This window comes from Nicotiana tabacum, chromosome 11, assembly GCF_000715075.1.
Source record: "Nicotiana tabacum cultivar K326 chromosome 11, ASM71507v2, whole genome shotgun sequence".
Classification (NCBI taxonomy): Eukaryota; Viridiplantae; Streptophyta; class Magnoliopsida; order Solanales; family Solanaceae; genus Nicotiana; species Nicotiana tabacum.
The window spans coordinates 77,767,003-77,780,248 of record NC_134090.1 but is presented as its reverse complement, the minus strand read 5'-3'; positions in this window follow the sequence as shown (position 1 = coordinate 77,780,248).

Sequence of the window (13,246 nt, the reverse complement as noted above, 5' to 3'; positions counted from 1 at the left end):
CCACCACTCATGAGAACTCTCTTCCTATCTCCCGAGCAATTTTGGTTGCTTCTATCATGGCGGGGTACCCGATCAACATCGGGAATATTATGTCCAGGGTAATCACAAGGGTGGTAAACGAAGGAGATATATCCTACACCTTCCTGCATTTCCTGACAATGTACTTTGAGGAACAGGATGTGGAGAAAAGGAAGTTTGATGTGAAGGTGAAACCAAAGACGCCCTTTTTCTGGGACAGCCTCAAGGGTGATGACAACCCCAAAGATCCTAAAGGCAAAGCCACTGCTTCTACTAGCTAGTCTGAAGAGCCAGTAGTAGTAGTAGCTTCTTCTCGGCCTCCCTCAGCTACACCAGACATTGCCCCAGCACCTTCTACTGCCACTACTCCAAATATCCCCCCATCCTCAGCCTACCCATTGACTACCCACCGTTTGAGCCAAACCCTTGCCAATATCAACAACTGGATGCAGATAGCTACTTCTAAGCTATCTGTGCTTTCTAGCTCGGTGGCAGCCCAGTTCGTACCCCTACAACCACAGGTTCTAGAGTTAGTGGAGGAGACTCTCAAGGAGCTTCTGGACAACCAGAAGAAGCTCCTAGAGAACCAACAGTTGATATTGGAGGCTGTAGGTACTCATGGAAAAGCACTGAAGGAGCTGACAAAGGAAACAAAAAAATTGAGAAATACTAGAGCATCAAAGGAGTTTGTAAAGGAGTTAAGGGTCGAAGTGGAGAAAATGAAGGCTGCTAATCAGTTGTCATTAGAGATGCTATTGCATGACCCAGTTCTAGTAGCCCAACCTGAGCCAGAGCAGGAGATGGAGAGGCCAACAAAGAGGAAGAGGGTGATCCCCCGAGCTGATGATGCAGTGATAGAGTTGGAGGACCCGCGGGGAGAATCCTCTAGCCAGCCTTAGGCCCCAGAGCAGCCTCAGGTCCCAGTGTAGGCATAGGATACCGGTATCCAGTCACAGGTTCCCGAGTAGTCACAAGACCCAGGGACTCAGGCTCATGATCCTATACAGACGGAGGGCCAATAGGGAGTTTCTCTTTACTCTCTATCTTTTATTAAGCTATTTTTGGTTAGTTAGCATTGAGGACAATGCTATCTTTCATTTGAGGGGGTAGCCCTATTTTGATGATATTGGGTTGTAAATATGATACTACTTTCTTTTTATTATGCTTTCTTTTTACTCTTTTATGTATATAATTTTGCTAGTTTATTGCACTTTTCGTACTTTGCAACTTTGGTCTGTATATAAAGTTACTTTCTGATGTATATATATTCATTTCCCCTTATGTATATTCGTCTAAATCCCCTATTGTACATACTCATTTTACTTTCCACATTTTCTTTCATAGCCTCTTACTTTATTTTCGTAGATTCTTATTTTGAGTTTTGCGTGCAATAAGCCTTTGGTTTTCTTAATGCCACGGTTCTTTCCAAAGGTGGAATTTGTGTGAACCGGGTGGCTCTTCCCGATGATGGATGGCATGACAACCTTCTTAAGGGTTTGGGTCTATTTTCTTTTTGTTTTTGTGTAAATAGTAGCTAATGAGTAATGGTGCCTCAAGCAAAGCTTCACTTGGGCCTAACATATTTGCCTTTGATCGTATGGTCAAAAACAAATTGTTGTGTATAAGATGGTGAAAGTTGTGACCTTGAGACTCTTGTGTTGGCCGATAATCATCAAGTAATTTTTCGGGACCATTCGTGTTGCTCAAATTATAACTAAGGTTGTTGTGGGCCCCTGACTCTGTCTCTTTACAATCCTATAGCTTGTATGGTGAGAACTTGAATTGCGAGTCCAAGTCCCATGCCATTAGTCTAGAACTTGCTCTGAATGTTTGTCTAGGAGAAATCCTAAGTTAGTTTGACTTGAGAAGTGATTATAGTCTCTCCTTGATCCGAATGATATCTTGAAAACTTCCATAGCCTACCAATGATAATATCCCTAGTCAACCCTTTTGAGCCATAGCCCTTCTTCTTTTAAAGACCATGATACAAGCCTTTACCCATTCTAAAAAGACCCTCTCTTGGCACCCTATCTTTCCTTAGCACAAGGCAAAAGCATAAGTTTGGGGGGACAGACTAGGAATGCAACAGTGGTAAAAGGCACAAAATGAAGAAAAAGAAAGGCAATGAAAAAGAAAGAAAATAAAAAAGAATGAACAATGTAGAAGAAATAAAGGGATTCACTAAAAGTAAAGAGATGAAAGGTGTAGAAAGTTTAGAAAGGAGAAAAAGTTTTGAAATGAACAAGAAAGAGTGACATTGTGTCTCTCTAACCCCTAAGAAAGAAGTAAATGACTCAAAAAGTCAAGAGAATGTGTGCCAAAATGAAGCAAATGAAGTGCTTAAGGGAAGATGGAACCTACTTAGACCAAATATTTCCTACCCTGAACCAAAAGCCTTCACTATATCTCCACAAAAGCCCTATATGATATTGAGTTGAATGAAGCTTACATTAGTGGTGACTCACATAAGGGGCAATCTTATGGTACTTAGATCCGGACTTGTGACCTTTCTTTGAGAGAGATGAGTGTGTTTCCCCACAATCCTTGTTCTGAGTACTACAACCTAAAAGTGAGGTTTGCTTATGGAGAGTTGAGGAGTATGAGTTTGTGTTCCACAATGACCAAAGTAGTAGAAAGAGTTTCCTTGATGGGTTGAGTCAACTTTTGATGCTCTTGTGTCGCACTAAAACTATGGTACTTAAAAGGTTGAATGTTGTTAATGATTCATTTGATTTGAGGGCAATTGTTAGTCCTAATTGATGCTAGATGAGGTTACTTTAGGTCAGTTGAATTTTCTTGGTTTTACTCTTAAGGAGGTGGGACTTATTTTAGTTGCTTGAGGACAAGCAAAAGCTTAAGTTTGTGGGAGTTGATAACTAGAGATTCTAGTTCATTTTACACTCCTTTTTGCTTGAGTTTTGAACTAAAAATGTATACAAATAGTCCCAAAGGCTTACATGTTGTACTTGTTTGCAGGGTTTGGTCAAAAAGGTGACAAGTATTCAAAACCAACTCAAAAATGAGTGAAACCTGTACGAGTACCAAGAACTAGTCAAGGCACTAATGCAACATAAAACCCACTGCAGCCGCAAAAGACTCACCACGGCCGCAGACCATTTAGTTCGGTTCGCCTTGGATAAGTTTAGAGAGGTTCACTTTTGGAGCTTAAAGAAGTGCGGTCCACATAGGATTTCTCGCAGCCGCTGTAGCCTCTTCGCGGCCACAACCCATTTTATGTGGACCGCGGAGAGGGGATTCAGAGAGCTGGGAGTTTTGGAGTTGGATGCTATTATGGTCCGCGGTCCATTTTGTGCGGACCGCAATGAAGCCACCGCGGCTGCGGTGCATTTTATACGGCCTGCGATACCTCTATCAGGGATATTTTTGTCCAAAAAATTCGGCCTTGTATAAATACTTTCTTTTCACATTTTTAGGGCATTTGTTAGAATCCAGAGCACGTGAACGACTGTTTTGTTCCATTTTGAGTAATTTGTAGCTAGTTTAATACTGAATCTTCAATTTCTTAGTTTGTAATCAAATTATATGGGTTATTCTTCATCTATTTATCTATTTTCTTCCATTATTATGAGTATCTAGACCCATTAGCTAGGGTTGTGGCTCAACCCTAGTGTGTGTATTTGATGGGTCTTTTGTTCTAAGGCTTAGATGTTTATGAATAGTTGATATTTGGACTGATTTGTGTTTTCTATGTTGAATTAGTGGTTGTAAACACTAATTTGTACCTTTTTGTCTTGGGCTCTTCTTGATAAAGAGAGTTTGAGTCTAGGAAAATTAGTCCAACAAGGAATTAGGGTGTATTCAAGAGATTGATAGCCCCAATTAAAGGGTCAAACCTAGAGATAGTAATATCCGACTTGAGCCTATATTGCTTGCACAATTTTGACACCCAATTGGTCTTGAGAAAGTCAATTAGGGAAAAGTCACTCAAGCAACCGAGAGGTATAGAGTGAGTAGTTCCGTGAATTGGCTATATCACGATCCCCAACATAACAACTTTGCCTTAGGCTTTAGATCCCGTCAAGTATTCACCTAGGAGAATGTCACTTCCCTAGTGTCTCTTTAACTATTTAGAAAACCTTACAAGCGTTTACTCTTAGTTTAATTTAGCACCTCAATGGTATAAAATTAGAAGTAACAAACAACAATTATGATTGGAAGTGTAATTAAGAGCACTATGCACTGCTAGTTTAGATAGGAATCTAAATCTCAATCAATTTATCTCCCTGTGGATTCGATCCCGACCATTTCGGGTAAAAGCTGCATCGATCGCTCTTGCCACTTTGTAGTAGTGTAGGGTTGGACTAGATTACTAACCCCCCATTTTTCTCGATGCACTCACATTCTTCCAAAGTTGTTTGAGAGAAGGTCTGCTTCTTGGTTCTTACCTTGCCTTGCCCCTATGGCACCTTGAAAAACTTAAACATTTGCGTAAGTAGAAACCCATATAGAAGACCATGATTGCCATCCTTGAAGGTTGCTACTTTATGCATATGTACGATCATGATAGCAGGCAAGTTGACCGAGTTAAAGCCATCCAGTTGCTCCATTAGAAACACGTCAGACCTAGAAGTCATGGACCTCCTCTCAACACAAGGCAACAGAACTTTGTTCACCAACTGGAAGAGCAACTGATAAATAGGGAGTAATACCTTCTTGTGAATCTGGTCCCCCTTTTGGTTCGCATTATCCTTTACTACAACATTCCGAAAGTTAGACCCACATGCATTATTCACACTAGACACACCAACTGTAGGGACTTTAAGAATATCCCCAAGTAGACTCACATCAAACACAATATCCACCTCATTTACCAAGGCACAAATGTGGTCTGTATCAACAGGAAAGAGGCTTTCATAAAAGCTTTGAACCTCATCCTCATACACTTTGGGTGCATCTAGTTGGAACAGATGCCCCCACCATTGAAACTCAACCATTGCAAGGACTTGTTGTCGACGCCCCCTTTTTCTCTAACCGTGGGGTCAGCAATCGGGTATACGACATTGGGAGGACAACTCTATTCCCTTTCGAGAATTGGGTTTAGAAGTTGAAGAGTCGCCACCTAATGATTATAGTACATTAGGACACTTTTTAGAAGAGTTTGAGATGAAGAGACCAGAGATTAAGGTAAGGGCTAGAAATTATCCCGAGGGAAAGGTGTTAGGCACCCCTCAGGATCCACAAGTGTGGTTCCCAGCCATGTTACAATTGTGACTTTACAAGTAAACAATCAAGGCTCAAATAAGGACTTGCATACAACATTGCAATTAGGTTGAAACTTATGAAAGTAAGTAGAAAGAGAGCAAGGATTTGAAAAGTTTAAACAACTCTAAAGGAAGCGAATAAAGAAAAGGGGGTCCTAGGTTTGTGATTAATATGGATCACTTCAATGCAATATCCAGCAATCACTCCTCAGAAGAGGGGTCACACGTGATATTAGTGCACCGATCATCATATCCATATTCTACCCTTCCCACCCCGTTAAGGTATTAAAGCGCGGAATGGTATCGTTACTTATTGCATGCTATTACCCGTCCCAATCCTATCAATCTCGGAGGCATTGAGACTACTAATCCTGAAGGGGAAGGAGTTGGGCTTTTATGGTTATAAAACGATAAAATTCTAGGGCGACAAACAAAACACATAAAGCAGATATGGGAAAACACATAACAGTTGAAAGACTCAAATAAACCTCCTCAAGTCAGAAAAGCATAGAGTTTAGCATGTCTTACATGTACTGATTAGGTCTGAATTAAACTTAAAAAAATGCCTGAGGCAGACTGATTTATTACATCCTTCAGATAAGAAATCCGAATCAGACTTGCCTGCTGGTTGGAATTGTCAAATATTGATGCACTTATGGCTTTTACCCTAAAGCTTGCCTAGGTGAAACCTACATGCATGATATCTAATAATGTAAAGTATACTGATTTTAAGGAAAAGCCTTACTGATTTTAGAAAAAAGGGATCTGCAGATTTTAAGATGGGTTTTAGATTCGAAACAAGGATGATTCAATTAACTGATCCTATAGGCATGGTTTCTAAGTGTCATTGATCTTAAATAGTTGCAAGAATCCTATAGACATGATATCTAGGCGTTACTGATTTTAAACGTTTATAGAAGTGCAGAAGTCATATAGGCCTGGTGTCTAAAATATTAATTGTTATTTAAACCTATATACACGTTTGCCTAATGATAGATGCATATGCAGAATAGAAAGTCCTATAGGCATGGTGTCTATATGAGAATGCAGAAAATCTTATGGACATGGTATCTATGTGAGAATGCAGAGATTCAATGATTTATAAAATGCAGAACTTTAAAATAGAGTAATTCCTATAGGCATGATCTCTAGATGAGATGCAAATTTTTATAAATGATAACCCCTATAGGCATGATATCTACCCCTCGCATTCATAGTTCCCCACCCTTTTCCACAAGCCGACCCCAAATGTTTATTACAAGATTATTACAAACCAGAATTGATAAAAGAAAAATAAAAAATAAAAATTACATTAGAAAACTAAAAGTCCCAACCAAGGAGAGACTGATTCGTACTTCTGTCTGAAGCATGAAGTAAACCAACTCCAAAGATCAAGTTCCAAAGCCTTTCTCTTATTTGGGATGTGTCAAAGTTCCCAAGAGTCTCAAAGGGGCTCCGAGCAATGCTTACACCCCAAATATATTTCAGAATCAAGGACATAGTGCAGTATGGAAGGGCCAGCCCTCAAATGTCCAAGTTCAGAGGGAACTCAAGGTCCCAAAGCAAGGCTCATAGGAGGGGGGCAGAACTTAAAATCTAAGAGTAGGTGCAAGTGCAAGGGAGGGGGAGTGATAAGCTGGTGGTCATGCCAAGCAACTTGAAGTACTGGCACACCCCTGACCAACTTGTCATTTCAAGTTGAAGAGTTAGGGCTTATTGAAAGCCAGGCTCAGGCCTGGGCAGCCATTTAAGAGGCTACCAGATCATGAGCCTTAACTCAGCATACATAGGGGGTAAGGGTAGGGGATTCATAACAAAAACAGTAGACAAAGGAAAAGTGGGCAAAGGACATGATCAGCAATAAAACATACTGACACTCTTTACTTGGGGTTAAAATTCTGTTCATGGACAACAACTCATGTTGCCATGCCCTGAATCCCCATTTACAAACACATAGAGGGTAAAGGTATAGGGATCAAGCATTCGCAAGAAAGTAAAGCAAACAGCAGCATATGAACATGTCAAACTTTGCAGGTAATAGGAATAGATATAAAGATTCTAAGTAAACACATTAGGATGATTGCTAGGGACTAAATCAAGACATACCAGTAAAAGAGCAAGAGCATGATGCAAAGACAAAGTAGTAGTAGTAGTATATTAGCCTTGACTTTCACCCAGCTAATAATAAGCAGGAGCAGAGAACAGCAGTAGAGAAGAGAGAAAGAGGGAATGCAGGTTTTGAAAGTAGTAGTAGTATGTAAGAGTATGCAATTCGAAGTGTGTTGTAAAAAGTATTGAATTGTCCCTTTTATAGTGCATAGAAGCAAGTAAGAAAGGTAAGAAAATAGTTTACAATCAATCACATAGAATTTTCCTTCAGCTAAGGGATTTGATTTCAAACGGGTAGAAGGTAATTAAGGAAAGAATTTGATCAGAATCTTTTCCAAAGTAGTACAAGAAGGGAAATACATAGGAACTATTTAAGGAAAGAGTTTTATAGCAACACGGTTTGTGCAAATAAGGAAAGGCAATCAATCAACAGTCAGTAGAATCAGAATTTGAGTTTTGGTATGAATGAACCCAACTAGAAAAGGTGAAGAAAGGTTTAATCAAAGAAAATCCGTAACAATAAATCAAACCCCATTAGAGGATTTTAGAATCAATCAATTAGTAGTTGGCAAAACCCCTTTTGAAGAAAAAATTCCTCATATATAAAGCACACAAACATGTCAAACAAGAAAGAACTGTCATGATAATTAGAAAGAATCTAGTATAGAAAAGTTCAGAGTTATAAACAAAGAGGCTCAAATTCAGTACCTAGACTCAAACTTAGTTTGAGAGAATCCCGGGTTCCATAATAGAACCCTAGTCCGAGCACAAGGTTAAATTCGCCAAAAAACCTAAATCCTAGGGTTTTCGACTAGAATCAGATGTAGAGACGAGAAGACAAATAACTGAAACAGGCTCAGAGGTCTTTTTCAGAGACTCATGAGAAAACAAACAGGTAAAATAGCAGGTTCGAAACAAACATAGTGAAAAAGCTGATTTGAAGCATAAAGAACATGTTTTAAGAAAAGCTTGGAACTTAAACAAGTTCAGAAGACAAAGAGGTAGTGTAAACTTAAGGAAACAGTAGATGAAACATGTTTAGAAAGAACAAAGTCCAGAAGAAGGCAAATAAGAACTAAGAGCTTAGTAGAAAATATAGTAAAGGAACACAGGGGTAAATGAACACATAAGATAAACGTGTGAAAGCATGATATAGAAACCAGTAGAAGAAAGAACGGAGCACAATAGAAGAACATGCAAAATAAGGCAAACATAAAGATACGGGAGAAGAACATGCTAGGTAGAAAAGAGAATATACAAACATAACATAGACAGATTCACAAAAAAAAAAGAAAAAAGAGTCAGAAAACATTTTAAGATTTTTTCAGAAACCCTAAATCGAAGAGAAACAAATTTTGAAAGAAAAGATTGGGGAAAACGTTTCAAAACTCCAGTAGAACATAGATGTAGCATAGATATAAGAAAACAAACAGGGAAAGAACCTCGAATAGCTTAGGGTTTCGGAGAAACCCTAGAAATGAGAGAGGCTTGGAAGAAAGTCCGATCTAAGTCGGATGAGGTCAGAAACAGGCTCAGAAGAACAAAAGCCACCGTAGCAAGGTCGGAGATGGCCGGAATCTTTGAATCGGTGAACGTCTGAGTGAAGACCTTCGAGGTCTGGCCTCGATCCTTCAAGCATCAGGCATGCAAGAGCTGGAGGAGGTAAGTATAGGTCGTCCATGGCCTGAGAGGCCATGGATTCCGGTGAGTCAGAGGTTGAAGATAGGATGAGAGAGGCTAGAGTTTCAGGAACCTTCGAGAGAGTTTGAGAGATAGAGAGATGAGGAGTCTCGAAAGAATGAGACGGGGGGAAGGGGGTAGGTGAGGGTTTAATTATGGAAAGGGGGATCTGGGCCGTTGATTTTATTTGATCAATGGCTCAGATTAGTTCGGAACTGGGCCGGGTTAGTTTAAGGATTGGGCTGGGGCGGATATGGTTGGGTCTTGGGTTAATTGGTTTGGGGTTAAATTGAGGCTAAAATTGAAATCCGAATGGGCTATAATTGCAATGAAATGAGGCTAAATTTTAAATGGCCAGTTTTCCCTTTTTATTTTATATAAAATAGTTAAAACGATTTAAAAAGAAAATTAAAAGTACTGACCCAATTAATAATATATAAATATCAATTTAAAAATATTGGAACCAATTTTACAATTATAAAATGCTATTAATCTTAAAATAGGCTATAATTGCAATTATATGCAATTTAGCTTCTAAAATACCAAATAAATTTGTGAAAATATACAAAAATTATATTAACTATATTTTGGTATAAATATGGGAATAAAATAAATTATTCACCAAAACTGACGATTTTGGGAATAATTATGGATTTTGCACTGCTAAAATAGACAATAAATTGATTTCAAAAATCTTAAAAATTAGGAAAAAATACCAAAACTCTTGGGGCATGCTTATATGTGCATGTACATGCTATTTTGAAAGTATTTTGTATAAAAATACATAGGGAAAAACTGGGTATCAACACTTGTCTCATACCAGCCATATAAAAAATTACCGGGTCAAAAGTGCGACCAACAAAACTTTTTGGTGCCTTAATTGTTCTGAAGCAGAACTTGTTTCACTTCTCATCCTTTTCGCAGAAACAGGTTCCTTAACAGGTTCCAGCTTTCTCTTGCCAGACTTCACACCACTTGATTTTGCTTTACCCTTAGACTTGACCAACACATCCTCATCAGAAACTGAGGGCTCACTCACAACATCCTTCAATTTTGAACTGGGGGTTGTAACATTCTCTACTGAAGCAGATTGCTTATTCTTCTGGGACCTTCTCACTAAGGAACTAGGTTCCTCTGTTGTTTCCTCCTCAACTTCCACCATAGGGACAACCTTATCACATACTATTTTACTGTCTTTCACTAGTCTCCTCTTTTTCTTCTTACTACTCTTTCTGCTCTTTTGAAGGACAGAGTCATAGGCTGCCTTTGATTGCAACCTAGTAGTAGGTCGATTAGTAGAAGACTCAGGAGTGGTCACTACCCTTCGCTTGACTATGAATGTATCAAGAGGAATGTTGTCTTGATCCTCCTCATCACTAAACATCATCTCAGGGGCTAGAATGTCCAAGGGCTCAACAATAAAAGTAGGAGCAGAACTGACCTGGGAGTGAGAACCCTGACCTGTTTCCTCCGGAGAGGGGTCAGGTGCCTCACGAGAGGGCCTAGTAGTTTCTGCTAGTGTAGAGCCTTCAATAGCCACCATAGCTCCTTCTCCCGCCAGTACCTGTGTCTCGTTCCTCTGAGACTTGGGTGCACCAGAAATTATCTCATGTAAGACTCCAACAGTAGATACCACAAACATGGTCGCTAAATTTTCATCCTCAATAGGCTCCATGGCCACCACAGAATCTGAAGCAACAATGGAAGAACCATCTGTGACCCTAGGACTTTTACCCCGCTCTCCACTTTTCCCTTGATCAATAAGACTCTCAGAAGATAGAGAAGGAGGATCAACGACTTTAGGGGTTTCTGAGATAGCCGCCTTAGAACTGGAGGGTGACGAGAAATCTGGGTTAGGGGTGATTTCAGTTACGAGGATAGGGATAGTTAAAGAAGACTCATTAGGGACGGAGGACTCAATGGGTTTTTCAGTGTTAGTGACGATCGAGGCAGGAATTTTGGAGTTTGAGGCAGCCATTGAAGAGATAGAGAGAAAATTCTTTGGAGAAGTTCTAATGGAGGACTATGGTCTGTGAAGAAAGGAGAGGGTTTTTAATGAGAGAGGATAATTATGAAGAGAGAGATTGGAACCGGTTCTGAAGTGGCAGTTGTGCTTGGAGAGTTGCAACATTTCAGAGGGAGATGGAACGATTTGAAGTGAAAAGACGTGACACCAGAGTCTGAAAAGGTAGATTACATGGCAGTTGATATTTGTACCTTTTCAAGACGTGTATTAAAGAATGCACAGAACTACTAACTTTTGGTACAAGAACCAGATTCTTGACCTGTCATTGAAAATTTCAATCCTCTTTTATCACCCATGCAATACATCTACAACTTCTATAATCATCATACATGTTTACCTGCAACGGTATTGAAGTGAGTTAGACTTGGTTAGAAAATACTTTAGCTAATTTTAACTGAAGGTGATTTTCATAGCCAACTAATGAGGAATCAGGTTCTCAATTAGGCTTCAATAGCCCCAACTTCACCCTGTTCTTTCAAAATGTTCCCTACTCAACGCTTTGGTGAAGATATCTGCAATTTGGTCTTCTATACTGCAGAACTTCATATAGATCAGCCCCTTTTCCATATTGTCCCTCAGAAAATGATGCCTCATATCAATGTGCTTGGTTCTTTTGTGTTAAACTGGATTCTTGGCCATGTTGAGTGCATGGTGTTATCACATAGAAGAGGCACACAATCAGTAAATACCCCAAAGTCCTCCAGTTGTTGCTTAATCCATAGGAGCTGAGCGCAGTAGGAGGCTGCAGCTATATATTCTGCTTCAGCTGTTGAAATAGCCACTGAGTTCTACTTTCTTGTGCTCCAAGAGATGAGACATGATCCTAGACAGTGAGCCATTCCAAAAGTACTTTTCCTATCCACAAGATAACCCGCATAGTCAGCATTATTATACCCAATAAGATTGAAACTGTCACCTGAGGGGTAATATAAAACCAGGTCCTATGTTCCTTTAAGATATCTCAAATTTTTTTTGGCAGCCTTCAGATGAGATTCCTTGGGATTTGATTGAAACCTTGCACATAGCCCCACTCGAAGACAATATCGGGTTTGCTGACAATGAGATAGAGAAGAGACCCAATAATGCCTCTATACATTGTTTGATTCACAGGAGATCCAGTTTCATCCAAGTCCAGTCGAGTAGCCCTAGCAATGGGAGTGTCTATTACTTTTGATGCTTCCATATCAAACCTCTTCAAGAGCTCCTTGGTGTATTTCTACTGACAAATGAATGTACCCTTCGTGGACTGCTTCACTTGAAGACCCAAGAAGAAATTCAGCTCCCCCATCATGCTCATTTCAAACTCACTTCCCATGAGTTTTGCAAATTCTTCACACAGAGAATTAGTTGTTGCCCCAAAAATGATATCATCAATATAGACCTGAATAATGAGTAGGTTCCTTCCTCATTTCTTTAGGAGCAAGGTGTTGTCAATTTTCCCTCTTGTAAAACCATTTTCTAAGAGGAACTTTGACAACCTTTCATACCAAGCTCGAGGATCCTGCTTCAACCCATACACTACTTTGTCCAGTTTGAACACATATTCAGGGTGTTCATGAAATTGAAACCCTGGAGGTTGCTTTACATAGACTTCTTCCTTAAGAAGTCCATTTAGGAATGCACTTTTGACATCCATTTGGAACAGAGTGAATTCCATATGAGATACAAAAGCGATTAGGATTCTAATAGCTTCCATGCGAGCAACCGGAGCAAATGTCTCATCATAATCAATCCCTTCCTCCTGATTGTAACCTTGAACCACTAGCCTGGCCTTGTTCCTTATAGTATTTCCATGTTCATCAAGCTTATTCTTGAATACACACCTGGTTCCTGTAATGGTTCGATCTGAGGGTCTAGGTACCAGGTGCCATACATTGTTCCTTTCAAATTGATGCAGCTCATCTTGCATGGATGCAATCGAATCTGCATCTTTCAAGGCTTCCTTGATATTTTTGGGTTCTATTTGGGAAAGAAAGGTTGAGAAGGCAAGTTAATTTCTGGCTTTTGATTTGGTTTGCCCACCAGAATCTAGAGAGGTGATTATGTTGTCAAGAGGATGGGAGTTTTTGTGTTTCCAGTTGGCATTTTAGGTTCATTTAGAGAGGATCTGGGTATATCTGACTGGTTCCCTTGTGTTCTTCTCTCAGGTACTTGTGGAGTACCCTGTACTGCATCAACCACTCTTTCTTCA